We start from the raw sequence: 27,187 nt of genomic DNA, 5'->3' as shown, positions 1-27,187 counted from the left end.
GAGTCACCAAAGGGTGCCTGGGTGGCTCAGTCGGTGGAGCGTCCGACTTCGGCCCAGGTCATGATCTCACAGTTCATGAGTTCGAGCCCTGCATCAGGCTCTGTGCTGACAGCATGGAGCCTGGAGTCTGGAGCCTGTTTCAGATTCTGTGTCTCCCCCTCTCTCTGACCCTCCTCAGCTCATGCTTGCACACTGTCTCTGTCAGAAATAAATTTAAAAAACTTAAAAAAAATACATTGAAATATGTATTCAATTTTCTTTTTTTAGTTAAAACAAGTTGAAGCTGGGTTATTATTATTTTTTTTCATCACAACTACTTTATAGTTAAATTCATTGACAACTGATAGGCCCTCCCCAATCTCTAGAAACACAGGGCAATTTCTGCATTTGGTCTCTAATATATAAAACTGTTCAATAGAAGTTAACTCGAACCACAGTGTGATATGTGAGTGCGGGGCCAGAGAGAGAACCTGGGCTCCAGAGTCGGCCTGGAGAATTTGCTTCCTCGGTGCATGTGGTAGGGAAGCACCAAGAATATTAGGTTAGTGTAAAATGCACAAAGGCAGGAAAACGGACATGGCAATCATGACTAAATTGATAGTTCTTGGTTAAGAAAGCGTACTGAGGCTGTAATTCGTAAAGACACGATTCTTGTCGGCGTGTCTGTTTCTCCATTCGTCAGATGAGATCATCTGGCTGCCTCCCTGAAAATCACGACTTACAGACTGAGGACATTTCTTAAGTTCTCCGGTTTTGAAAAGCCATGTACTGTACAGATAGAGACAAGTAACAGCCCTGGTTTTCCTAAGAAACACTACCATCAGTGAAAAGGAAGCAGAGGCACGTTAGGACTTCTGAAATGTAAAGAGCGCACGTAAAATGAGCTGTACCAGTTGGGTTGGAAAATGCAAGTTAACAAAGAGAAGCAAGAGCTTAATTCAGTGCTATTCAATCCGTTTGTGGCAGCACTTGGGAAACTATGTGCAGAGGGAGATTTGGGGAGGCAGAGGGAAGCACTGGATGCGGTGGGAAATGTAAGCAGAGAGCCTGCCAGAAACGATGCTTGCTGATAGCGGGGCCCTTGCTCTACTTTCTCAGTGGGTGCCAAGCAGATTGGAACCACTGAGGATGTCTAAGCACTTTCTGCAACGGACAAACCCGGGAGACGTTCCGTGATAATTAGAGTGTATGTGGTCTACCGGGGAGGGAAGCAACTCCTTTCCATTAGCTTCCCCCAGTTTAGATGGGAAGAATTTTATTCTCCGCGATCCGGCGCGAGGGGCTGAGCGTGGCGGCGCCCCGGGGCCGGAAGGCACCCCGTGAAAACGGCACCAGCCGCGCTGCTAACTTTTCCCAGCTGCTTGTGAATTCCAAATTAAACATATTTTGAAATCTACTTTGCGAAGCAAGGAGCTGATGGATAAGGAAATGCTTCAAGAATAGATGCCTCATGAGGATGGGTTTTAAATACCATTGTTGGGAGGAATTTTACTAAAATTACTGGTCTTTATGTACTTGAGCGGAATGCATCAGATTACTAAAGGTGCAGATCAGGGATAACTGATTACTTCCAGAAATGAAGAATGCCTCATAAAAAAGGCACTTGAGCTGAGATGAATTTAGATGTTCTAATACGAAGCTTCCCCGTAGCAGCTTGGTGATCTTATGACACTACCAGATTCTTAACTGGAGGCTTTTGATACATAATACTCCAGACAAACCAGATTCTGAGCAACTGGCCTGAAAACAAAACTAAGGTGGACCACTAAATGCATTTGAAAACTCAGATTCTTCCAGATATAATGCGGAGAGCAGAATGTATTCAAGTGGTTTTATGTATGACAAGTGAAAGTATCAAGTGTGTTTTCCACTTGAAATAATTACAAGACTTCTACCAGCAGTTTAAATTTGAGACACCTTCTCAAAACACTGAATTGCAAATCTCATTCTTTGTGAAAATAAGGGAAAATCACTCCACGTGGGAGAGAAAGGGTGGATCGAGGTGAGCTGGCGGGCAGTATAATGAACATATTTTCCCCAACGCCATGGATCCTTCCCATTTCTGCAGCTCTGAGTGTGTGCCCGGGACTGTGGATGCAGGTGGGCCCTGGATCCTGGAGGACTCATCGTGATGCTGAGAAGTTGTTCTAGAAGCAACTTCCTCATTCACAGAATGAACGCATCCCGGGGTGCAGACAGCTGGTCTAACCACCAGCTCAGTTCACAAGTGACCACATGATAGAAACCAGAGAAAACCCAACACCCTTTACTTCCCTGATTCATGTATATACATATACATATACACATATATATATATATATTTTTTTTTTGAAGTTTATTTATTTTGAGAGAGGGAGGGGGGGAACAGACAGAAAGAATCCCAAGCAGGCTCTGCATTGTTAGCACAGAGCCCAATGTGGAGCTTGATCTCCCAAGCGAGATCATGACCTGAGCCGAAACCAAGAATCGGATGCTCAACCCACTGAGCCACCAGGTGCCCCTCCCTGATTCTTTTAATCCATTGCTTTAGCTGCTCAAGTTGCTTGCTTAAACTTTCTCTGAAGTCTAAGTGAAAATAGCAAGATACACGGAGAAGGGGGCATAGCTGCTCTGTGAAAAGGGAGCTTATTACAATACGTAGCACGCAGCATCGGAACAGACTGGGAGGCTTCGCAGGCCTGGAAGTCAAAGACAGGAGCCGACAGCACAGCAGGGTCCAGAGACCATGCCTTATACAGACAAGTGGACTCGGGCAACCCGAATCGTAGTTCCTTCTGAACAGGGGTTCCATGAGTATGCTCAGGAGGTGGGGGGCTCAGGGGAGCAACAGACCCTGGGACCAAGCCTGGGTGTGCCCCCGAATGGGAGTGAGCAGGGGTAGGGCTCAGCAACAAGACACCCCCACCCCAGAAGTGAAAACCACGCCCCTGACATAATGAAGATATTTTCTCATGTGTCAGCAAGAATGTCAAAAGGAAAAACTATTATTCAAGAAACTACACATGTTCTGGACATTTAGATGAACCTCAAAGTCCTCGTAGAATCTAGACGAAGGAGATTTGAAAAGAAGACTCCGTCAGTGTTTCTCAAGTGCCCAGGGTGGGGTGGGGACAGAGGGCAAGGTAGGAATCTGAACTCATTCCGTTTTTCAGGAAAAACCTCCCAGGCCCGCTGTTACTGGAAGTCTGCACTGGCAACAGGCTCCTTCCCCTGTCTACCCACCGAGGGGGCCCAACTTCTCTCCTCCTTGCTCTCCACCCCCAGCTCCACCCGGGGCCACCCATTCAGTGGCCTCAGTTCTAGCTCTGGCCGGGCTACATGTGAGGAGCCCCTGCCCTGGAAGATTCTGGACCGCTCCAATCCAGCCTGCCTCTGGATTACGATGTTAATGTTAAAACCAGCTAACACGCATCGAGTCTGTACTAGCGTCTTGCTGGGATTATGTCATTGGATCCTTGCAACCACCTGATGAAGTGGGTATTTATATTCCTACTTTATAGATAAGGACAATGAGCTGTGAGATAAGCTGAGAGAGAGATCATAACCCGACTGAGCCGCCCAGGTGCCCCAAGCCTAGAGAGGTTAACCAACTTGCCCAAGGCCACACAGCTGGTAAGTGGTGGGGTAGGACTCAAACCCAGGCAGTCTGATTCTTGAACCACTTCCTTCTTATTCAGATTTAGCCAGTCACTGTCCCATAGTCAGTAAGCATCTGTCATTTCCTAGGGCGTCTGGGGGAGTACGGAGAGGCTTCTGTGCCTGGCCCTGCCAGTTCCCTGTCACCTTGGACTTGCAATGAGGATACGGGTAGCACAATGACACGAGACAAGAATCTGACCCAAGACCCCAGTGAGCTGCAACAATAAAGTGACCTGCCAAAGAGCTATCTATCAGGGAGCAAGATGGTGTCCTAGCCTTGACGTTAACAACCCCCACCTGCCGCCCCCCGGCTTTTCTGGATTAGATTTACTCTGCATAGCTCCAGAAGGAGGAACACGAGGATTCTGTCTGGACAGAAAAGAAGAAAAGGACACTATCAGTTTTGTGTGTGTCCATTATGTGCCACAGATTAACTCATTAATCTCACAACAGTTCCATAATGACGATTTATCCTTATTTTTATAGGTGAAGAAATAAACCTAGTAGTGAAAGAAAAGATAAAGGTAGACTGGGGTCTCATTGAGTAGGGCTTTGAATGCCACTGTTAGCATTTTATTAGGTAATGGGGAACATAGAAATGGTTTTTTTTTTTTAAGATTTTATTAAATTTTTTAAGTTTATTTATTGAGAGAGAGAGGGAGAGAGATAGAGAGAGAGAGACAGCACAGTGTGCATGTGTGGGAGAGGCACAGAGAGAGGGGGAGACAGAGAATCTCAAGCAGGTTCCACGCTGACAGCAGGGCTTGAACCCACGAACCATGAGATCATGACCTGAGCCAATATTAAGAGTCAGACACTTAACCAACTGGGCCACCCAGGTGCCCCAAGATTTTATTTTTTTAAGATCATCTTTATACTCAACATGGGGCTCAAACTTACAACCCAGAGGTCAAGAGTCACATGCTCCACTGACCAAGCCAGCCAGGCGCCCCCAGAAGTATTTTTTAAAAGGGAGCATGTAAACGTGTAAATGGGTTCAGCCATTCTGGAGAGCAGTGTGGTGGGGTCTGGTGAAGGTGAGACTCTTACACCCTGTGACGCAGCAAGCCGAGGCCCAGGTGCGTGCTTCAGAGAAGCATTGGCATGTGTGAAGAAGCTCCTCGCTGCACTGTGGAAAACACAGGAACAACGTGCTGTCTCTCAGAAAAGAATGGATAAAAGCATCCAATGGAATGCCACCCAGCAGTTAAATCGATGAACCAGGGCAGCACGTATTGGGACGGATAAATCTCTTAACACATAACATTACGTGGAAAAAGCAAGTTGGTAAATGATTCATAGAGTACCAAGCCATTTACGTGAAATTAAAACCCGTGAAACAACGGCGTATTTGTTTACGGAAACAGAACAATATTATAAAAGCACAGAATCCTCCGTGGAATTGTATACGCCAACTTCAGGCCAGTGGTTGATTCTTGGGAGAAAGGGAGGGCAGGGTGGGGGTGGGGCCGGATGAAGGGATAGAGCCACAGCTGTCTGTTATATTATTTTCTGTACTTTCTGGAAAGATTAAAATGTTCCCCGATTTGAAATCAAGTGCTCGTGTCCCTGCATGCCCCAAGCCCTGCTGTAGGAAGATGGTCTGGCGGCCACATGCAGGCTGGGAAGGAAAGAGACGGGGCTGAGCAATCAGCAAGGCACAGGGATGAGGTTTAAGCAAGGATGTGGACAAGAGGAAATGAACAGGAAGATGAAAGTGACTTTCAGAACGATGAGCTACAGTTTCTGGAAGATGATGACAGAGTATGAGTGAAAAGGAGCAACCACAGGTCACCTCGCAGTTCGAAGAGTCTGGGTGCCTGGACAAGCAGGCGGTTTGCTACCCTCACGGTTTGTCAGCGCTCACATACGACGTAGACCGTCTTACCGACTATGTGTCACATGGGTTAGACCCTGGCTTGAGCGCGGCTCTTGTTTAGGACAGCCAGCAACTGGCCCACTTAGAGAAACCGACTCTCGTACGTGGCGGAGTCAGGACCCAACAAGGGTCCCTGGTTCCAAGACGGGTGATGATTTTTTAAGCCAGAATGCCTCCTCGGCCCAGAACTCAGTGCCTCAAAGCTGAGTCCAAGTGCACGAAAGTCAAGCCCCATCAATGACTTACTGAATTCACTCGGCAGTTTTATTTCTCACTTCGAAGCAGTAAATGGGCACTCTTTGCACTTAATGCAAGAGGAGTGATAATGGGACTTCTCACAAAATATCTTCCAACAGCTTCCTTCCTCTCAGAATAAATTAAGCTTATGTCCTTCTCAAAGCCCGTGGTGATCGGACCACTGCTATCTTCTCTGCCCCAAAGCCTATTCCCTCTCCGTTTCTCCTGGTTCCTAGAACACCCAAGTATGCTTCTATCTCAGGACCTTGACCTCTGCTGTCCCTACGGTCATGGGGCTTGCTCCCTGGTGCCCTTCCACTTGACTGTTCTTCAAGGCACTGTCATGCGACATATTATAGTTCTGGCTGCTCATCTGTTGAAGGTCTGCTTTCTCCCGACGGAGTATCTATTTTGCTCACTGCTGTATCCCCAGGGCCCACAATAGTGCCTGACGGCATCTGGTAATAGGAGCGAGTAGGCCAGGCAACTCCCCTCTACAGAAACCAAGTGCAAAATGTGACAAATTTATTAAAAGCCCTCATTTCAGAACTCTGGAAGATGACCAGTGGCAGACAGCAACCCGAGAAGTGTTTGCTCCTTGGGGAGGCACTCCTGCAGCCCGGCGAGAAAGGCGCATCTATGGTCCACTGGCCTGGGGAGTTCCCATCTATTTCAGGCAGTGAAAACCCACAGCTTTACCAGCTGAAGGTGTGGACTCGGTAACAAGTAACAGAGCAGCCAAGAAGCTAAGGGGGGATATCTCGAAGCAAGGAAGCTGCAGAAAGACTGAGATAATAAAATCTCCATGCATCTCCGACTCACTGCTAAACTACAAATACAGGCAGAAAGCCCCAGGGGCAGCGGGGCAGTGAAAATTAAAAGCTTGGGTGAAGTTACAAATTTTCTGCGCTTTTAAATGTGTTCCTCAACCTATACATAGTTCAAGTGGCAGCAGGTGGAAATCCTCCTGACTTCAGGCACATAAACATCATCTCTGACTGGCTGACAGACTACGCAGGGAGCCCTCCAGAGTGGGGACATAATACACGGAGAGGCCACTGGTTGCAGACCACCGGGCAGAGAGACTGCACAGCCAGAGACCAGGCAGGTTAACTGTTTACTAAAACAAGCAAGACAACAATACTCAGGAGAACAAAACATAATCTGCAATCACCAGCACATATTATCTAGAATGTCTCGTTTTCAGCCAAGGGCATTACTAGACATGGTGAAGAGAGAGGAAAGTGTGGCCAGTTCTCAGGACAAATAAAGTAGCCAACAGAACTAACTTTGAGTAGGCTCAGATGTTGGACTTTGCGGACAAGGACTCTAAAGCAGCTATCATGAAAACGTTTAAAGAATTAAAGAAAAACATGCCCAAGAGTAAAAAGGCAAATATACTGAAAATGAGTGAAAAAACCCAGAAAATCTTGACTGGGGAATGGACCAAATAGAATCCTAGAATTGAAAATACGGTAACTGAAATGAAAAACGCAGTGGATGGGCTCAGCATCAGATAGGAGACGGCAGAAAAATCCCTTAACTGGAAGATGGATCAATAGAACTATCTGGCTCAAAGAACAGAGAGAAAAGACACTGAAGAAAAATGAAGAAAGCCTCAGGGATCTGTCAGATAATATCACATATTCCACTGTATGTGTAATCGGATTTCCAGAAGGAGAGGAGAGAAAGGGGCAGAAAAAATACTTGAATAAATAATGGCCGAACACTCCCCAAATTTGGCGGAAGGCGATGATTTATGGACCCAAGAAGCTCAGTGGACCCGAACAAGGATATGTGCAAGGAAAAGCACACCTAGACACATCACAATCAAATTGCCGGGAGCCAAAATTGAAAACAAAATCTCAAGGAACAGGGGAAAAAAGAACTCATCAGGTGGAGGGAAACGATGAAAAGTGACAAGATGAAAAAACAGCCGGCTTTTCCTCAGCGACACTGGAAGGCGGAAGACAAAGCACTGGCATATTCCAAGTGACAGAGAAAAGCCTGTTGGCCAAGAGATCTATATCCAGGGAAATGGGCCTTCAAAGATGAAGGTGACATAAAGACAATTCCAGATATTAAAAAACAGAGAATTTGTCGTCCACAGGCCTGAATTACCGGAAACGCTTAAAGGCAGTGCTTCCCGCGAAAGGGAACTAACATGAGATGGTAACTTCACACAGGAGAAAATGAAGAGCTCTGGAAATGGTAAACATGTGGGTGGAGACACAGATACATTCTTTCCCCGTATTTCTTTCAAAGACGTATGACTATTTAAAGCGAAGAGTTACAACACAGGGTCAATAATAAATATAGATGTAGTATATATGGCAACAGAGCACAAAAGAGGAACAGAAATGGAGCCATACTAGTGCGAATTCTCCTCTTTTACCAGAAACAGATCAGTATTGACCAGAAGTCAACTGTGGTAAGTAACATATGCACACTGCAATTCCTAGAACCAACTTAAAAGGAAAAAGGCAAATACAGCCGAAAAGCCAAGAGAGTCATTAAAATGGTATACTAAGAAATACCTGTTTAAAAAAAATTTTTTTAATGTTTCTTTATTTTTGAGAGTGAGAGAGACAGAGCATGACCAGGGGAGGGGCAGAGAGAGGGGAGACCCGGAATCCGAAGCAGGCTCCAGGCTCCGAGCTGTCAGCACAGAGTCTGACGCGGGGCTGGAACCCACGAACCATGAGATCATGACCTGAGCCGAAGTCAGACGCTCAACCGAGCCACCCAGGTGCCCCCCAAATATTTGTTTAGTACAAAAGGCAATGCAGGGGCGCCTGGGTGGCTCAGTTGGTTAAGCGTCCGACTTCAGCTCAGGTCATGATCTCATAGTCTGTGAGTTCAAGCCCCGCATCAGGCTCTGTGCTGATGGCTCAGAGCCTGGAGCCTGCTTCAGATTCTGTGTCTCCCTCTCTCTCTCTGCCCCTTCCCCGCTCATGCTCTGTCTCTCTCTGTCTCAAAAATAAATAAACACATTAGAAAAAATTAAAAAAAAAAGGCAATGCATGTAAAGAAAGTGAGAACAGAGGAATAAAAGGATGACATAAATAGAAAACTGCAGATAGCAGGATTAAACCCAATTAGATAATTACATGAAATATGAATGAACACCAAACAAATTTATTTAAAAGTTTTTTTTGAAAATGAACAAAGTTGGAGGACTCATATTTCAAAACCTACTATAAAGCCCCAGCAACTAAAATCATGTGGTACCAGCAACAGAGACAGACATATACATCAAGCCAACAGAAACGGGAGTCCAGAAATAAATTGCTTACATTTATGCCAATCAATTCTTTTTTACAGAGGTACAATTTTGACAAAGTACTTCAATGGGTCAAAGCATAGCCTTTTCAACAAATGGTACTGGGCCAACTGAGTACTCATGGGCAAAAAGAGAAATTTAGATCTTTACCTCACACCAAACATAACAATGAACCAAGAACGGTCCTGGGTCTAAATGTACGAGCTAGGGGTGCCTGGGTGGCTCAGTCGGTTAGGCGGCCGACTTCGGCTCAGGTCATGATCTCACGGTCCGTGAGTTCGAGCCCCGCGTCGGGCTCTGTGCTGACAGCTCAGAGCCTGGAGCCTGTTTCGGATTCTGTGTCTCCCTCTCTCTGACCCTCCCCCATTCATGCTCTGTCTCTCTCTGTCTCAAAAATAAATAAACGTTAAAAAAAAAAATTTAAAAAAAATAAATGTACGAGCTGAGCTAAAGTTACAAAACTCTTAGAGGGAAACACAGGAGAAAATCTTTACAGTGTTGGTTTAGGCCAATGGTTTTCACCTAGGTGTGAGCTTGTTCCCTCCCAGGGGACATTTAGCAATGTCTGGAAACATTCTTGGTTGTCGTAACTCTGGAGTGGGGTAGATAATACTGGCATCCAAGGGGTAGAGGCCAGGGATGCTGTGAAATGTCCCACATAACACAGGATGGTCTCCACAACAAAGCTACCTCTCCCTATGTCAATAGTACCAAGGTTGATAAACTCTGGGTGGGGCAGAGGCCCTAGATGCAACTATAAAAGCACAGACCATAAAAAAAAAAAAAAAAAAAAAAAAAAAAAAGATAAATTCAACTTTATTAAGATAAAAAGAAAAGACAGGACACCGGTCTTAACAGAACACTGTATGTTAACAATACTGGAATTAAAATAAAAAACTTAATAAAATGAAAAGACAAGCCACGTGTTGGGAGAAAATATTTGTAAATCATGTATCAGAAAAAGGACTTGTATCTAGAATATATAAAGAATCTCACAGCTCAATAATAAGACAAACGACCCAGTTTTTAAAAATGGGCAAAATATTTGAATAGATACTTCACTTATGATAACATACAAATGTCTACTATTACGGGTTGAATTGCGTATCCCCAAAAGATATGTGGAAGTCCTAACCCCCACTACCTCAGTGTGATGAGAAAAACGTTTGTTTTAGTGAGCTGTTGCCTGAACATCTTATAGTATAATAACCTTACTCACACCCAGAGTCTGGACATTTAGTTAAGGACTCGAGTTTAGGATTCTTGCCATAAATTCCTGCTTCGCTTTTACCAGGTACTTTAAAAATTTTTTTTAAATGTTTATTTATATTTGAGAGAGAGAGAGAGAGAGAGAGAGAGAGAGAAAGTGCGTGAGTGGAGAAGGGGCAGAGAGAGAGGGAGACAGAATCTGAAGCAGATTGAGCTGTCAGCACAGAGCCTGACACGGGGCTCGGGTCCATGAGCTGTGAGATCGTGACCTGAGCCTAAGTCAGACACTTAACCTACTGAACCACCCAGGCACCCCTCCCAGGAACCTTTTAAAATGACCACTCAACCACTGAGAGTGAAGTCGGAGGAAAGTTAGTGACCTCTGCTCCAACCACCTTGCAAGTAGCAGGTGCTGACCAGCCTGCTCTCTATCCCGTCTGCTTACAACCTGGGAAGGGGAGCTGTTCCCCTGGCTCACTGTCCAACCCCCTCAATTTCTGGGATCTGTAAGGAATAAATCTTGTCACTCTACTTCCTTGGTGTGGGTGTATTAAAACTGTGCCTTGGGGCGCCTGGGTGGCGCAGTCGGTTAAGCGTCGAACTTCAGCCAGGTCACGATCTCGCGGTCCGTGAGTTTGAGCCCCGCGTGGGGCTCTGGGCTGATGGCTCAGAGCCTGGAGCCTGTTTCCGATTCTGTGTCTCCCTCTCTCTCTGCCCCTCCCCCGTTCATGCTCTGTCTCTCTCTGTCCCAAAAATAAATAAACGTTGAAAAAAAAATTAAAACAAACAAACAAACAAACAAACAAAAAACTGTGCCTTCAAGCAAAACAACCCTGTGGTCTCACCTCCCCAAAGTGGGAGCTCGGATGCTGAGGGAGCTACCTGTGTGTGGCTCGTGTCCCCTCATTCAGAAGGCCAGTCTGTAGATCCTTCATTCAGTACACCAGTTCCGGCTTCTCAAGACACTCGGAAGGTGATCTTAATTCGAAATAGGGTGGCTGCAGATGTAATTAGTCAAGATGACGTCATACTGGAGTAGGGTGGGCCCTTAATCCTATATGATGATGCAGAGACACAGTAGATACTAAGAGACACAGTAGATACGAAGGCCACACGACAAGGGGAGCAGTGATTGGAGGTGCGCAGCTTCAAGCCGAGGACCGCCCAGGACTTCCAGAAGCACCAGGAGCCGAGACAAAGGCACGGAACAGAATCTCCCCTAGAGCCCTGAGGGAGCACAGCCCTGCTGACACCTTAGCTCGGGACTCCCAGGCTCCAGAACTATGAGACAATACATATCACCTAGTTAGTGGTACTTTGTTACAGTAGCCCTAGCCAACTAATGTAGCTGGCAAGGACACGCAAAGATGCTCAACGTCATTCGTTGTTAGGAAAACACACATTAAAAACACACTGTAATATCAGTTCACAGCCAGTAGGATGGCCATGACTAAAACAACAGACAATGCTATCGGGCAGGATGCGGAGAGACTGGAACCCTGAACACCGCTGGGGGGCGGGGGGTGGGGGGAACGTAACAGTGGGTACAGCCACTTTGGAAAGCCAGTCTGTCCATTGCCTCAAAGGGTGAACATAAATTTGCCATATGACGCAGGGATTCCACTCCTGAGTGGTTACCCATGAGAAGTGAAAACATCAGCCCACACGAAGACTGGTACACGAATGTCCGTTGCGACGTTACTTACCAGAGCTAAAAAAGTGGAGACAATGCAAATGTCTATCAACCAGTGAATGGACAAACGACAAAGGTGGTGTCTCCATCTGATGGAATTCTAGTCAGCCACAGAAAGGAGTGAGGTGCCGCTGTGCTCTATACCAGGGTTAAACCTCAAAAGCATTTTCCATGAAGGCCACCAGATGCAAAAGACGACCTGCTATTGAAATGTCCAGAAAAGGCAAATCTAGGGGTGTCTGGGGGCTCAGTTGGTTGAGTGTCCAACTCTTGACTTTGGGTCATAATACCAGGGTCATGGGATTGAGCCCCATGTCAGGCTCTATGCTGGGCATGAAGCCTGCTTAAGATTCTCTTCTTCTCTCCTTCTGCCCCTCCCCAGTTCGCTCTCTCTCTCTCTCTCTCAAAAAAAAAAAAAAAAAGAAAGGAAAAGAAAAGGCAAATCTATACAGACAGAAAGCAGATCAGTAATTACTTGGGGCTTGGGGGGAAGGGGAAGGTGGACAGGAATTCCTTTGGGGGTGATGGAAACGTTCTAGAATTGAATTGTGGTGACAGTAGTGCAACTCTGTAAATTTACTAAAAATCATTCAGTTGTACACTTAGAAGAGATGGATTTTTTAAAGTTTATTTTGAGAGAGAGAGACAGAGATGGGGGGGGGGGCACGTGCGTGAATGAGCAGGGGAGGGGCAGAGAGAGAAGGAGAGAGAGAATCCTAAGCAGGCACTGTGCTGTCAGTGCAGAGCCTGATGTGGGGCTCAAACTCAGAAAATGTGAGATCATGACCTGATCTCTTGACAAAATCAAGAGTCAACTGACTGTGCCACCCAGGCGCCCCAAGATGAATTTTATGGTACGTAAATTATACCTCAATAAAACTGTTTTAAGTGTTCATGGATGCGCTAAATAAACAATCCAATCCAAAGCAGATTGTCAGACTGGATAAAGAAGCAGAATACAGCTATATCCTGTCTACAGGGAAGCACTTTATTATTAAAGAAAAAAATTTTTAGTAAACGTTTTTTAAAGTTTAAGGGCACCTGGGTGGCTCAGCTGGTTAAGCATCTGACTTTGGCTCAGGTCCCTCCCGATCTCACAGTTTGTGAGTTTGAGCCCCACGTCAGGCTCTTTGCTGGCAAGCTTAGAGCCTGGAGCCTGCTTCAGATTCTGTGCCTCCCTCTCTCTCTGCCCCTCCCTCCCTCATGCTCTTAAATAAACATTAAAACAGGTTTTTTTTTTTAATTTATTCATCCATTCTGAGAGGGGGGGAGGGGCAGAGAGGAGAGAGAGAGAGAATCCAAGCAGGCTCTATACTGTCAGTGTGGAGCCCAAGGTGGAACTCAAACCCACGAACCATGAGCTCATGACCCGAGCCAAAACCAAGAGTTGGATGCTTAACTGACTGAGCCACCCAGGCGCCCCTAAACATTTTTTTTAAACATATATTTAAGTAATCCCTACACCCAATGTGGGGCTTGAACTCACGACCCTGAGATCAAGAGCCACATGCTCTAGGCGCCCCTAAAGATTTTTAATTGATGTATTAATATTAAATTCGTTTTAGGTGTGCAGCACAGTAACTCAACAATTATGCACATTATGAAATGCCCGCCATGGTAACTGCATTACAGTATTATGGACAATATCCCTATGCTGTACTTTTCATTCCTATGACTTATGAGAAGTGCTTTAAATTCAAAGACACAGCTGGAGGCCGAAGAATGGAAAAAGCTAGACACCATGCAAGCAGTGAGCAGGAGAGAACTGGTGTGGCTATATTAATATCAGACAGACAAGACAGTCTAGGGACATTCAGAGAGACAAAGAAGATATTTCACAACGATAAAGGGGTGAACCCTGTGGGATGACATAATAATCACAAACATATATGCCTAAAACGTAAGAACTCTAAAACAGATGACACAAAAATGATGGAATTGAAAGGACACATAGGCAAATCTAGAATTATCATCCGAGATTTCTATATTCCTCTCTCTCTGTTAGGACGGAGAGAAAAATCAGTAAGGATCTAGAATAGGCCCAGGCACACAAAAGGCACTCGACAAACATGTGTTAAGCGGATGAATTCTCGCTAAGTCTGTTTCTGTGTGGTTCCCAGAGCGTGATCAACTTGGAGGACGCAGGAGAAAACAGAGGGCTACCGCTGACGATATGGGCCAAGCACGCTGCTCACACACACAGGTACCCATTTAGTCCTTGCAACACTGCTCTCTGGTTGTTAGGAAAAACTTCAGTTTCTGAAATTAAAAACTCAGAGTAGGAGATTCAGATTGCAACGGGCAGTTGGATTTTCCCATGTTGGGTAAGGTTTAGATGGTAATACAAGTGAATTTAGGTGGCTAAAACTCTTAACTTCAATTGGACACAACTCCTTGGTTTATTGTGTCTTTTTTCCTTTCGTTATAGAAGGTTATTTTGCTTAGTACACAGAGGCTACTGGTATCTTCTGAGGTGACTCTCACCGAGGTGGACTGTTGAGCACACAGCACCCCCCAACTCCAGCAAGCTCCCCTTTGCAACAGTGCCTTGCGAGCCCTCCGTGGCGGAGGTGGGTGTGCATCCCCAACCCCCCCAGGTGGGGCTGGCTGTGACTCTAACCAGAAGGGTGTGGCCAAAGTGAGGCCCAGACAGTTCCAAGGCCTCATGAGGCCTGGCGGCTTTGCCTTCAGCCTCTTGGAAGTTGGCGACACTGTGCTGTGAACATGCCCAGCGAGCTCATGGGAGGGGAGGCCACGAGGAGGACACGCCCTTCTGCCAGCACCGACTGCCAGACTGTGAGACCACCGAGGACCTTCCCGCCCAGCTGACCTCCGGCCAGAAAAAGCCATGGGGAGTGAGCCCAGTGAAAGCAGCCCAGGACCTGCCCAGCCGACACAGGATCGGGAGCGAAAGGCTGTTGCTTTCTTAAGCCACTAAGATTTGGGGTGCTTTGTATCAGTCAGCAAAGCCTAACTTCTGCACCCACAAACACAACATTGAGTAAATGGGCCAGACTCAGAGTATATCATACTGTGTGATTCCACTGAGATATATTTCAAAACCAGAGTCAGAAGCAGAGGGAAGGGAGGGCTGCTAAGATGTGGGTTCTAATGAGCTGGGTGGTTCTAAAAGGCATATGCACTTTGTGAAAATTCTCCAAGGCCTGAAGCAGAAGCCTCTGCCTGCCCTGGAGGACCTCCCTGCAGAGAGAAAACCACCAGCATTCGTGCACAACTGTCTGCTGTGAGCACTTACTCCCCCAGTGGATCCCTGTCCACCAACATGTTGTGGGCCATGTGTCGTGCTAGGTGGTAGGGGTGCCCTGGAGAACAAAGCTAAGCTAACACTGTCCCTGCCCTGGTGGCACTTACAGTTAATTCATTACTGGGAGATAAAAGGCAGTGCAAATAAACAGCAGCTAAAAAGAGACGAATCAAAAGAAAAAAAAAAAAAGGGCACCTGGGTGGCTCAGTTGGTTAAGTGTCTGACTCTCTGGTCTCAGCTCAGGTCATGATCTCATGGTTTGTGAGTTCCAGCCCTGCGCTGGGATCTGTGCTGACAGTGCAGAGGCTGCTTGGGATTCTCTCCCTCTTTGCTCCTCCCTGGCTTGTGTGCTTGTCTCTCTCGCGCTCTCTGTCTCAAAATAAATAAACTTAAAAAAAAAAAAAAAGATGAATCAATCATGAAAGATAGCATCAAAATAAATGCCACAAAGTAGAACACTGGGGTGCCCGGCTGGCCAGTCAGTGGAGCCTGTGACTCTTGATCTCAGGTGAGTTCGAGCCCCACACTGGGTGTAGAGATTACCTAAAAATAAAGTCTTAAAAAAAAAAAAAATTGCTGCTAAGTGAATTGCGTAACTCATGCTCTGTAGTGTGGCTCCCACAGAACAATGATGACTTTCACTATTTTTCGCTTTTTTCTATTTCCAGTAAGCTTGCTCAGCTTTTCCCGCTAGAGCAGATGTATTCACTACTTTTTTTGATTCCAAGTTTTTATTTAAGTTCTAGTCAGTCGACAGTTCAGTACTTTATATACCATAGGTGGTAGATAGAATTTAGATACAAATGGGCTCAAACTGGAGTCAAATAGACCCTGGGCCCTTACAGCCAAGCCACAGTGATGCACGTGAGGGGGGCTCAGTCACCACCTGAATTGAATTCTGAAGCTGGAAGCAATGGTGGGTCATGTACCAATTTTTCTCCATATTCCCAGACCTAAGACACTAAGCGTTTTTTCTTTTTTTTTTTTTTTTTTTTGTCTTTTTTAAAGTAGGCTCTACACCCAACGTGGGGCTTGAACTCACAACCCTGAGTTCAAGAGTCACATGTTCTACCAACTGAATCAGCCAGGCATCCCTAAGGCACTATTTCTAGGGGCCTTCGATTTCCACTCAGGTCATGATCTCATGAACTGTGAGACTGAGCCCTGCATTAGGCTCTGTGCTGACAGTGCGGAGCCTGCTTGCTATTCTCTCTCTCTCTCTCTCTCTCTCTCTCTCTCTCTCTGCCCCTCCCTACCTTGATGTCTCTATCTCTCTCAAGATAAATAAAAATAAAAACCTCTGTGATAATGTGAAAAAGACATGCACTGTTTCATTATTTGAAAAAAAACAAAACTAGATAAGAGAAAGAGAAGCTTATTGTAGAGCACTGGTTGACCTTTTCTGCATCTGTTTCCATGGAAACAGATGTCGGACAAATAGGGTTTGCAAAAGCCTCAGAATCATGAGGTGTCTCAGAGCCCTCACCTTGTTTTGAGGCTTCTGATGTCTATTTCCATAGAAACCAGAGTGGAAATGAGGGCAGCAGCCGTGAGTCAGCCTGACGGGTGGTTCATCCCAGCCAAGGTCTGGGAGCACAGGGGCCGTTATAGAAATAAACGGATTTAGAACCAGAAAAAAGCGAAAGCCTTAATTGGGAAACACTGGTTTCTTTATTGACTTGGTTAAATAATGGAAAGGTCCTGCAAGTAATACAGACACAGACAGACATTTCTTTGCTAATTAGGTAACAGGGAATCACAAGCCTATCTGCACCATGCCAACCATGCTGACCACAGCGGGCGACCCATCAGAGATGATTCATGGAGAGCAGCCTGCCGTTGGCTCTTTGGACATGTACAGCTTCAGGTGGGTCAGCCGTCTTACAGGTTATATACGAGGGTGGCAGAAGAAAAGGAGGTCATGGCCCAAGCACTCCACAGTATGTCTTTGTCTGTGGAATGCAAGGTCATGAGGGAAGCCTGGGTAGAAACTGACTGGTTCTACGCCCCTCTGCTTTCTGTTCTAGCCAGATCATGGTAGGCACTTCCCCATTTATCTATTAAAAAAATGTTTATTTATTTTCAGAGAGAGAGAGAGAGAGAGAGAGAGAGCACGCGCACAAGCAGGGGAGGGGCAGGGGAGAGAGAGAGAGAGAGAGAGAGGGGATAGAGAGAATTCCAACCAGGCTCCACGCTCGGCATAGGGCCTGACGCGGGGCTCGATCTCATGACCACAAGATCACAACCTGAGCAGATACCGAGTTGGACATTTAATGGACTGAGGCACCCAGGCGCCCCTGGACCTCCCCGTCTAAAATCCAGCTTTACCCTGCACGTGATATGCACCTCCCGCCTGTGTGCCCCACTTTTGTTCAAGGCACCATCATCCTCCCAAGGTCACCCCAGCCTTCGGCTCCTAATAGCACACCGCGGTAGCCGGCACTCCTGAGGGTTCTGTCCACGGGGACTCCCTGCGCAACGTCTCCCTGCCGTCGGCCAGCTTAGCGTCACTCCCCACCCAAGCTCAAAGTGCACAGCCGCGGGGAGGTGGGGCGTGGGGCGTGGGGCGGTCCGTGGGCTTGGGTTCAAACCTCGCTTCAGCTAGTTACTGCCCGTGTAACTGCGAGCACGTGCCTGAATCTCTCTAAACTTCGGTTTTCTCGTCCAGTACATAGTGCTGGTAACAGAACCTTCTTGACAGCAGGCGTACGAAGAATAAACGGAAAACAGCTTGTAGAGCTCTTGGCCCAGTCCCACACGTAGTAACTGCTCAGAAAATACTGCCCGTCAGGTAATTCTAAGCGTTATGGATCTCCAGTTAACGTGAACGCTCGTGCCAGAGTAATCTTCCTAGGACCCAGCTCTGTTCACACCCCTCCCGGGCACACAACAGTTCAGTGGCTCTCCGTTCTCTGCAGTCTGGCTCCGACACTGCTGCAGCTGTGTCCCGCCTCCCGCTTTGCACAGCCCATGCCCAGGCCACAGTGAAGCATCCTTGGCTGGGTCGGACCTGTGCTCTGGGCTCATGCCGCTCCTCGGCCTGAGGCCCACCTCTCTGCGACACAGCTCTGGACCCGAACGGCTCTAGCAGCTCTCTCATTTGCTAAGTTCCTTCCTCTGGTTTTTAAACAAAAGCTCCTTTCAAAAGGCTCTGGCCTTTATCCGTTCGTCAATACCAAGGGGGTCCGTGTGAATCTTACAACCGGGCAGGATGATGGCAGTAACTATCCCGGCCCTGGAGTGCGGGTGGCAGCAATGGTGGGCTGAAGGAAGTGGTTAACTTGGAGGCAAGGTTTGAGACCACGTAAGGTCCCTGGAGCTCCTTCACACTTGGGAGAGTCCATTTCTTCTCGAGGGAGATGAGGCTAGAAGCCAGTTCCCAGAGACGGTGGAAAACTCAGTCGGGAGCGCACCTTTCAAGGGCAAGCCGACCGATCCAGGGCCCGCACCCCAACTACGTCCTGTTATCAGGCTCTCACACTCTTGGCCATTATCCACCTGCCCTAATGACCCCAGGGCCACGTGCGAGACAACCAGGGGCAGCCCCTCAGGCCAGAGCCCACTGAAACTATTCAAACTAGCGGATCCTGAACCTGCTTACCCTGCCTCCCTCACTCCTTCCTGCACAAACCACAATCAAGCTCTTGGCTACATGTCCCTTCTCTCCCTCTGCCTCGTGACTGACCCTGGGGCTTCCCGGCATCGCCCCCGCCCACCCCCCCCCCCCCCCCCGGATGCAGCATGCCCCTGACTTTTGGGAACTGTAACAAACTATCTTTTCAAAGGCACTTGTCTTCTGATCTCTTAGCCTTACTGAGCCTCAAATTTTCTACAAATACACTGTATTTTAAAACACCTGAGGCCACGTTCTTATCGAGGGCTCCTCTGTGGCACCCACGCTGCCACCAGAGCCAGCGACGGAATGCCAAGTGCGGAAACACCAGCATACGTGGTTCTCCATAGCCGGGCACGGTGGGCCTGGAGCTGACGCCGGAGGGGATATTGATGATCATGACAATCATCATCGTCACGCCAATAGTAACGAGAGCTAACATTCAGCAAGGGCTGACAATGTCCCGGAAACCGCAAAAAGTGATTTGATGCTAGTTATCCCTTAGCGATGCCAGAACCCACGGGGATGTTATGAAAGCTACCGATGCGGCTCTACTACCTGCCGCCTTTCCACGCAGGGCCTTGTTTTGGTGAAATACATCTAAGAGAGTATCATGCTGAGTTGTATGTTGAAAATGACATGAATTTGTATTTTAAAGGAATAAGACCCGGTTTTCTGCCTTCTGCACTGATGCTGCAGGGAATAAGATTTAAAAAAAAAAAAATCTAGCCCTTCTGTGTCACAGTCAACCACAGGAAATGGTCACTGGGTCTGAGTTCACTGCAGCCACCTGGGGAGGTCAGCCGCAGACCCACCCACCGGCCATCTTCCTACTTGTACCTGACCAGATTCATTTCCTCAGGAGAGACCGCGCAGGTATCACTGGGCCAGGTGGATGGGGTGGGGGCAGAAGAACTGAGAGGGCAAAATAAAACAAGACTAATTCCAGTCCTTAGGAAAAGATGAAGAAACCCTATTATCCACTTTACAAAGTCAGTGTAAACTGTAAATTTTTTTTTTAATGTTTATTTATTTTCGAGACAGACAGACAGAGTGTCAGCAGGGGAGGGGCAGAGAGAGGGAGACACAGAATTGGAAGGCTCCAGGCTCCAAGCTGTCAGCACAGAGCCTGACACGGGACTCGAACCCACGAACCGTGAGATCATGACCTGAGCCAAAGTCGGACTCTTAACTGACTGAGCCACCCAGACGCCCCTTTTCATTAAATTGTAATACTCAAACTCATAAAGATTGTACAAAACAAAACGGTAAACCAGTGGTTCTCAAAGTGTGGTCTGGGGAAACTTTGGAGCCCTTAAGATCTCAGGGGGTCCATGAAGTCTAAACTATGTTCACAGCTAAAATACACTTCTATATTATAATTTATAAAATATAAAATAATATATAATTATTTTAATAGTAATAATACTTGCCTTTTTTACTTTCATTCTCTTATGATACACTGAAGTTTTCTAGAGCTACATGACATGTGATGATATCACTCTGATAGCTAACAGAATGTATGTTTGAGTATTCTTGTACTTTCTACAAGCTTCTAAGGTTCGGGCTATAAACATGTGCTCAGTTCTTCCCTTGTGTCTTCACTAGCTATCTTGGTCACATCTACTATAAATGATATAACTTCATTATCATTCAATATGTCATTATTTCAAAATCAAATCTTTCCTTGCTCTTATGTGGAAACAGACTATAAGTAGACTTATTGTTTTCTTTTGGAATAGTATTTTTATAATTTTTTCAAGAAATTTTCTAATTTGTAAGATTTTCACTAAAACTGTTATTTTAAAATTTAAGAATCATTTATTCTAAAATAAAAGAAAACGTATTTATACAGTATTTTTTCTTATATTTTCTTATATTTAAGGATGGATCATTGGCTTAAAAAGGGAGACCGGAGGCCCCACTTTCTCAACCCACAGCTGCACCATTTATATGAAAAGATGCCGAGAAAAATACTTATCAGGAAGTTCTCTGACTCATGGAAGGGAAGGATGTCTTCCAAAGAAGCTGGACAGACTTCAAATAAAAAACGGAATTACACGGAAGCTATCTTTCCCTCAATTTTGTAGATGTCAACAGATGCCTTATTGTGTCTTATGTAACAAAACATATTTGGATAATATTATAATGACAGATAAGTATAATTGAAGTATCATTTTGAGACAAATCATTGAGAGTTTAAAGAAAATGGATTTGAATATTTTAAACATAGATGTGATGACTTCTTTAAAAGTCAATAATTGAAAATTTGTTTTCATTTTCATTTTTTTTCAAACTAGAAATTAAAAAGCCACCGAAGCTGTGTGATGGGTATATGGGCACTCTGTATTGTTTTTTTCTGTGCATCTAAAACCACCCCCCACCCCCAATTATTTTCAAAAAGAAACAACAAAACCACTGAAGAACAATGAAGGGTAATTATTGTCTTTGTTGAAGAAACATACCCAATAGCCTTGTAGAGCTTACACTGCTGAATGGGCAGTTAACAAAAGAAATTACAGTATGCTACTTTCCAATGAAACAGTAGCTCGTCGAATCAAAGATTAAGCTGCAAACATGAACGCTGTGTTAATTTATATCTCAGCTGCAGAAGTATGCCTGGACTTGCTATTTCGCTTATACTCATCCAGTATCAACAGTAACTAGCCACCAAAGACTTTTGCATAGAGATCTTTTTTGTTGCTTGACAACAAACACAAGTGTTGCCAGAAGAAATATTTAATGTATTGACTTGCATGGTTTATCCCTGGACAACTGTGCTGACATTTGTGCTGATGGAACAGACGCAACAGAGGGTAAAACCACCGGTGCCTTCATCAGGCGGGGCCACCAAACTCGAGTAGCCGTCGCCACTGCCACCACAGGTTAATAGACAGATGGACAGATAGATGGATGAGCACATGGACAGACAGAAAAATTATAGATCAGTGACAGAAAGCTGTTAGAGTTTCACTGAAGAATGTCCTTGATGAAGCAGCAGGAGTTTGACGAAGTCTCGACTCCAGTGGACCGTCTTTCTAACATTCTGTGTAACAAAATGGGATGTACGTGATGGTTATCTCGAAAAACATTTGTGAGATTATCTGAGCTGCGAGCCTAACTAGGCAGTTTTTTTTTTTTTAAGGAACACCGTTTTTACTTGAAAGAATGATAGACAAACTATGTTGTTTCAGACTTAGGTGTCAGACAGACATTTTCTCAGAGGTTAATGAGGTGAGCCCCTCACATCAAGGAAAACAACGGGTAGGATCTATTATCAATGATGAAATTTGAACTCTCCAGAGAAAACTAACATTTGAAAACACTTGCTCCTGCCACTGCAAACTTAATAGCTTCCCAGTACCTAAGGACCTTTCTTTTCTTTAATTTTTTGTTTTTTACATTTATTTATTTTTCAGAGAGAGATGGAGCACAAGCAGGGGAGGGGCAGAGAGAAAGGGAGACACAGAATCTGAAGCAGGATCCACGTTCTGAGCTATCAGCACAGAGCCCGACGCAGGGCTCAAACTCACAAACCGTGAGATCATGACCTGAGCCGAAGTCAGACACTTAACCGACTGAGCCACCCAGGCGCCCTTCTAAAGACTTTTCTGATGAGATCAGAGGCAATATTAACTAATGCAGTTTCTGGATGTTTTGTAATGAAGTACGGCCACATTTGGAAAAACTGCAAAAATGAGAAAGCGTTATTTCCCAAATGATCAATGCATGAAAATACAAAATCATGCATGGGTATAAACTGGGCAGGATGCCAGCAGGAATTGTGATGTAAGAACTTCCAAAAATCCACTCCTCCACAAAAGCAAGGAAAACACTGGCAAAAACTGTCATCTGAGGGTGCTTATTCAAGGAAAAAAAAAAGGGCTAATTGTCAGTAAGAATAGCAAATGTTGTGGTATTCCTCTCTCTCCCCATCTCCTTGAAAACCCCCAGCCCTGCAATCAAAGTGAAAACCAGCAACCAAGCGGTCACTGGGAGGAGCAGGTGGGCTTTGAGCTTCCCAAAAGCCCCGTTCCAAGAGAACCATCATTATTTGACCTGTCAGGCAAGTCCTTGGGAACACCTCCCAGGGCTTATCTTTATTTGATCTGAGAGCCTGTTTAGTGTCAACAGCCTTGTCTCAAGGGCTCGTTGAAAACACACTCACAAATGGCCAATGGGCCAAAGAAGAAATCACAAGGAAAAGTAGAAAATATTTCGAGGTAAGTGGAAATGGAAACAGAACTTTCCAAAACTTATGGGATATAGCAAAATCAGTACTCTGAGGGAAATTTATAGTGGGAATATATATATATATATATATATATATATATATATATATATACACACACACACACATATATACACACATATATATATGTACACACATATGTACACATATATATACATATATACACACACATATATACACATATATACATATATACATATGTATATACATACATATACACACACACACACACATAAATGTATATACATATACACTTTACATTGGTTGAGGGTGTGACAGACATCCCATGCTAGGTGAGCTGGGTATGTACCTCTGTCAGATGTCTCTCTCTCTCTCTCGGTTTTAATTTAAATTCTAGTTAGTGAACATACAGTGTAATATTAGCTTCAGGTGTACAATATAGTGATTCAACACTTCCATACATCACCTGGTGCTCATCACAAGTGCCCTCCTAAATTCCCATCAGCTATTTCACCCATCCCCCACCCTTCCCTTCTAGTACCGTTAGTTTGTTCTCTATACCTGAGTCTGGTTTTTTTTTTTTTTTAGTTTTTTAAGACTTTACTTTATTTTTTAAAAAGATTTTATTTGTAAGTAATCTATACACCCAACATGGGGCTTAAACTCACAACCCTAAGATCAAGAGTCACATGCTCTTCCAACTGAGCCAGCCAGGCGACCCAAGTCTGTTTCTTGGTTTGCCTCTCTCTCTTCTTTCCCCCTTTGCTTGTTTGTTTCTTGAATTCTCTGACTTATTTCGCTTAGCATAATACTCTCTAGCTTCATCCATGTCATTGCAAATGGCAAGATATCACCTTTTTTTAATAAGTTTTTTTAAGTTTATTTATTTTTGAGAGACAGAGAAAGTGAGAGGGGGAGGGGCAAAGAGAGAATCTCAAGCAGGCTCCGCACTATCAGCATGGAACCCAACATGGGGCTCGAACCCACAAACCGTGAGATCAGGACCTGAGCCAAAACCAAGAGTCAGATGCTTAACCGACGGGGCCACCCAGACACCCCAAGATTTCACTCTTTTTATGGCTGAATAATATTCCTGTGTGTGTGTGTGTGTGTGTGTGTGTGTGTGTGTGTGTTCCACATCTTCTTTATCCATTAATCCATTGATGGACATTTGGGCTGCTTCCATCGTTTGGCTATAGTAAATAATGCTGCAATAAACATAAACAGGGGTACATGTATTCCTCTGAATGAGTGTTTTTGTATTCTTTGGGTAAATACCCAGTACTGTGATTGCTGGATTGTAGGGTAGTTCTATTTTTAATTTTTTGAGGGAACTCCATACTATTTTCCACCAACAGGGCAAATCCACCATATCCTTGCAAACTATAGTGATATATATTTAATGTATGCATTTAATGCCTACATTAGAAAAAAAGGCTTTCAAATCAGTAACCTAAGTTTACACCTTAAAGAAACAGAAAAAGAAAAGCAGAAGGAAGGGAATAATAAAGATTAGAGTAGAGATAAGTGAAATAGAGAACAGAAAAACAATAGAGAAAATCAATAAAATGAAAAGTTGGTTTTTGGAAAGATCTACAGAATTGATGAATCTTTAGCTAGATTGACTGTCTTAGTCAGCTCGGGCTGCTATAGTAAAATACCACAGACCGGGGGGGGCTTAACCAACAGAAATGTATTTCTCACAGTTCTGGAGGCTGGGAAGTCCAACGCCAAGATGTGTGGGCTGTTTCACTTCCTGATGAGAGCTCTCTGGATGCAGAGAGCCACCTTCTCTGTGCCCTCCCCCATGGTGGTGAGAGTATCTTGTAGTGTCTCTTTTCTTAAGGGTACTAATCCCACCAGATTAGGGCCCCACCCCTATGACTTCCTTTAATCTTAATTACTTCCTTAGAGGCCCTGTCTCCAAATACACCCACACGGGGGGTCAGGGCTTCAACATATGAATGTGAGAGGGCACAATTCAGTCCATAGCACTGTCCAAGAAAAAGAGATAAGACTCAAGTTACTAAAATCAGGAATGAAAGGTGGGACACTACTGACCTTATAGAAGGAAAGATCATAAGGCGATACTACAAAAAACTGCACACAAATCAACAAATTAGATGTCTTGGATAGAATGGACAAATTCTCAGAAAGACACAAATTATAGAAACTGGCTCAAGAAGAAATCAAAACTCTGAACAGATAGACCTATAACAAGTAAATAGATCAAACCAGAAAATAAAAAATAAAAAATAAAAACTTCCTGCAAAGAAAAACGCAGGTCCAGAAGGCTGCACTGGCGAAGGCCAACAAACATTTACAGAAGAATTAACAACATCAACTCTTCACAAACTCTCCCAAAAACAGAAGGGGGAACATATTCCAGCTCACCCTGGTACAAAACTAGAAAAAGAGGTGTATATAATTGTTGATCACTATGTTATACACCTGAAACTAATATAATCTTGTATGTCAACCAGACTTGAAGTGAAAATTTTTGAAAAACTAGAAAAAGACATCATAAGAGAAGTCAAACTACACTGTGATATCTATTATAAATATACATACAAAAATCCTCAACAAAATACCAGCAAACCAAATCCAGTAACATATAAAAGGGATTACAAATCCCTTTTATATGTTATTGGGTGGTTATTGGGTGGTTTAACATACATCAATCAATGTAATACACTATGAACAGAATGAAGGGAAAAAATTTCACATGATCATCTTCATTAATGTGGAAAAAGCATTCAGCAAAATCCAATACTTAACAACCTCTGAAAAGAAGGGAAGTTCAACCTGATAATGAGCCTTTATAAGGAACCCACAGCCAACATCACAACGGACAGTAAAAGACAGAAATCTTTCCCCCTAAGATCAGGAAAATGACAAACATGTCCAGCTAGCCACTTCTATTCAATGTTGTACTGGAAGTTGTAGCCAGGGCAATTTAGGCAAGAAAAGAATATAAAAGACATCTAAACTAGAGAGGAAAAATTATCTATATTTACAGAGGATATGGCATTGTGTACAGAAAATCCTAAGGAACCCATCACAAAACAAAACAAAGAAACAAAAACTCTTACAGCTAATAAACAAGTTCAGTAAGGTTTCAGGATACAAGATCAATACACTAAAAACAGTTGTATTTCTATACACTAGCAATGAACAATCAGAAAGTAAGATTAACAGAATGCAAAAGAGACTAGCAGATTTTAACAGAATAAAAAAGATTTGTTGGTATGGTGTTTGAATTTATGTTGCAACTAACCTTTTTTTGTTTTGCTTTTAATGTTTTGTTTTGTTTTGTTTATTTAAGGAGAGAACATGAGTGGGGGGTTGGGGGGGAGAGAGAGAGAGAGAGAGAGAGAGAGAGAGAGAGAGAGAGAATCTTAAGCAGGCTCCACACTCAGCGTGGAACCCAATGCAGGCCTCAATGCCACAACCTTGGGATCATGACCTGAGCCAAAATCAAGAGTTGGACGCTTGGGGCACCTGGGTGGTTCAGTTGGTTAAGCATCTGAGTCTTGATTTTGGCTCAGGTCAGCCCTGCTTCTGGCTCTGTGCTCATGGCACAGAACCTGCTTGGGATTCTCTCTCTCTCTCTCTCTCTCTCTCTCTCCCTCCCTCCCTCCCTCCCCCATTCTCTCTCTTTCTCAAAAGAAATAAACTTAAAAAGAATAAAAATAAAAGGTAATAAACACATTCTATCAGTTTTAAATTCTTCCTAATTTAGCAAATATTGATAGGCCAAATACACATAAACAAAAGCTCTTTGGAATCTTCAATAATTTTTAGGAGTGAAAAAATATCCTGAAACCAAAAATCTGAGAAGTTACTTCAAACCTTATATAAATATGATATGTATTTTTCTATGTATATGTAAGAATTGGGGCACCTGGCTGGCTCAGTCGGAGGAACATGCCATTCTTGATCTCAGGGTCAAGAGCTCGAGCCTCACGTTCGAGGTCGAGTTAGTTTACTTAAAAAACAAAACAAGGGCACCTGAGTGGCTCAGTCAGTTAAGCGCCTACCCAACTCTTGATTTCAGCTCAGGTCATGATCTTGTGGTTTGTGAGATTGAGCCTCATGCTCTGTGTGGAGATTTCTTGGGATATTCTCTCTCCCCTTCTCTCTGCCCCTCCCCCAT

General features: G+C 44.6%; 1 protein-coding gene and 1 long non-coding RNA gene across 9 annotated transcripts in view; one reads left to right on the top strand and one right to left on the bottom strand.

The window, feature by feature from the left end:
- The window catches only part of ARMC9 (armadillo repeat containing 9), a 147,671-nt gene that overhangs the window by 38,894 nt on the left and 81,590 nt on the right, over positions 1-27,187 (bottom strand). The window lies entirely within an intron of this gene.
- LOC128314146 (uncharacterized) lies at positions 16,712-21,400 on the top strand. Its single transcript, XR_008295609.1, has 3 exons — positions 16,712-17,072; positions 19,477-19,694; positions 20,704-21,400. It is a non-coding gene; the product is annotated as an uncharacterized LOC128314146 (long non-coding RNA).

The sequence above is a fragment of the Acinonyx jubatus genome, chromosome C1 (assembly GCF_027475565.1).
Source record: "Acinonyx jubatus isolate Ajub_Pintada_27869175 chromosome C1, VMU_Ajub_asm_v1.0, whole genome shotgun sequence".
NCBI lineage: Eukaryota > Metazoa > Chordata > Mammalia > Carnivora > Felidae > Acinonyx > Acinonyx jubatus.
This window is presented reverse-complemented; position numbering and strand designations above follow the sequence as displayed.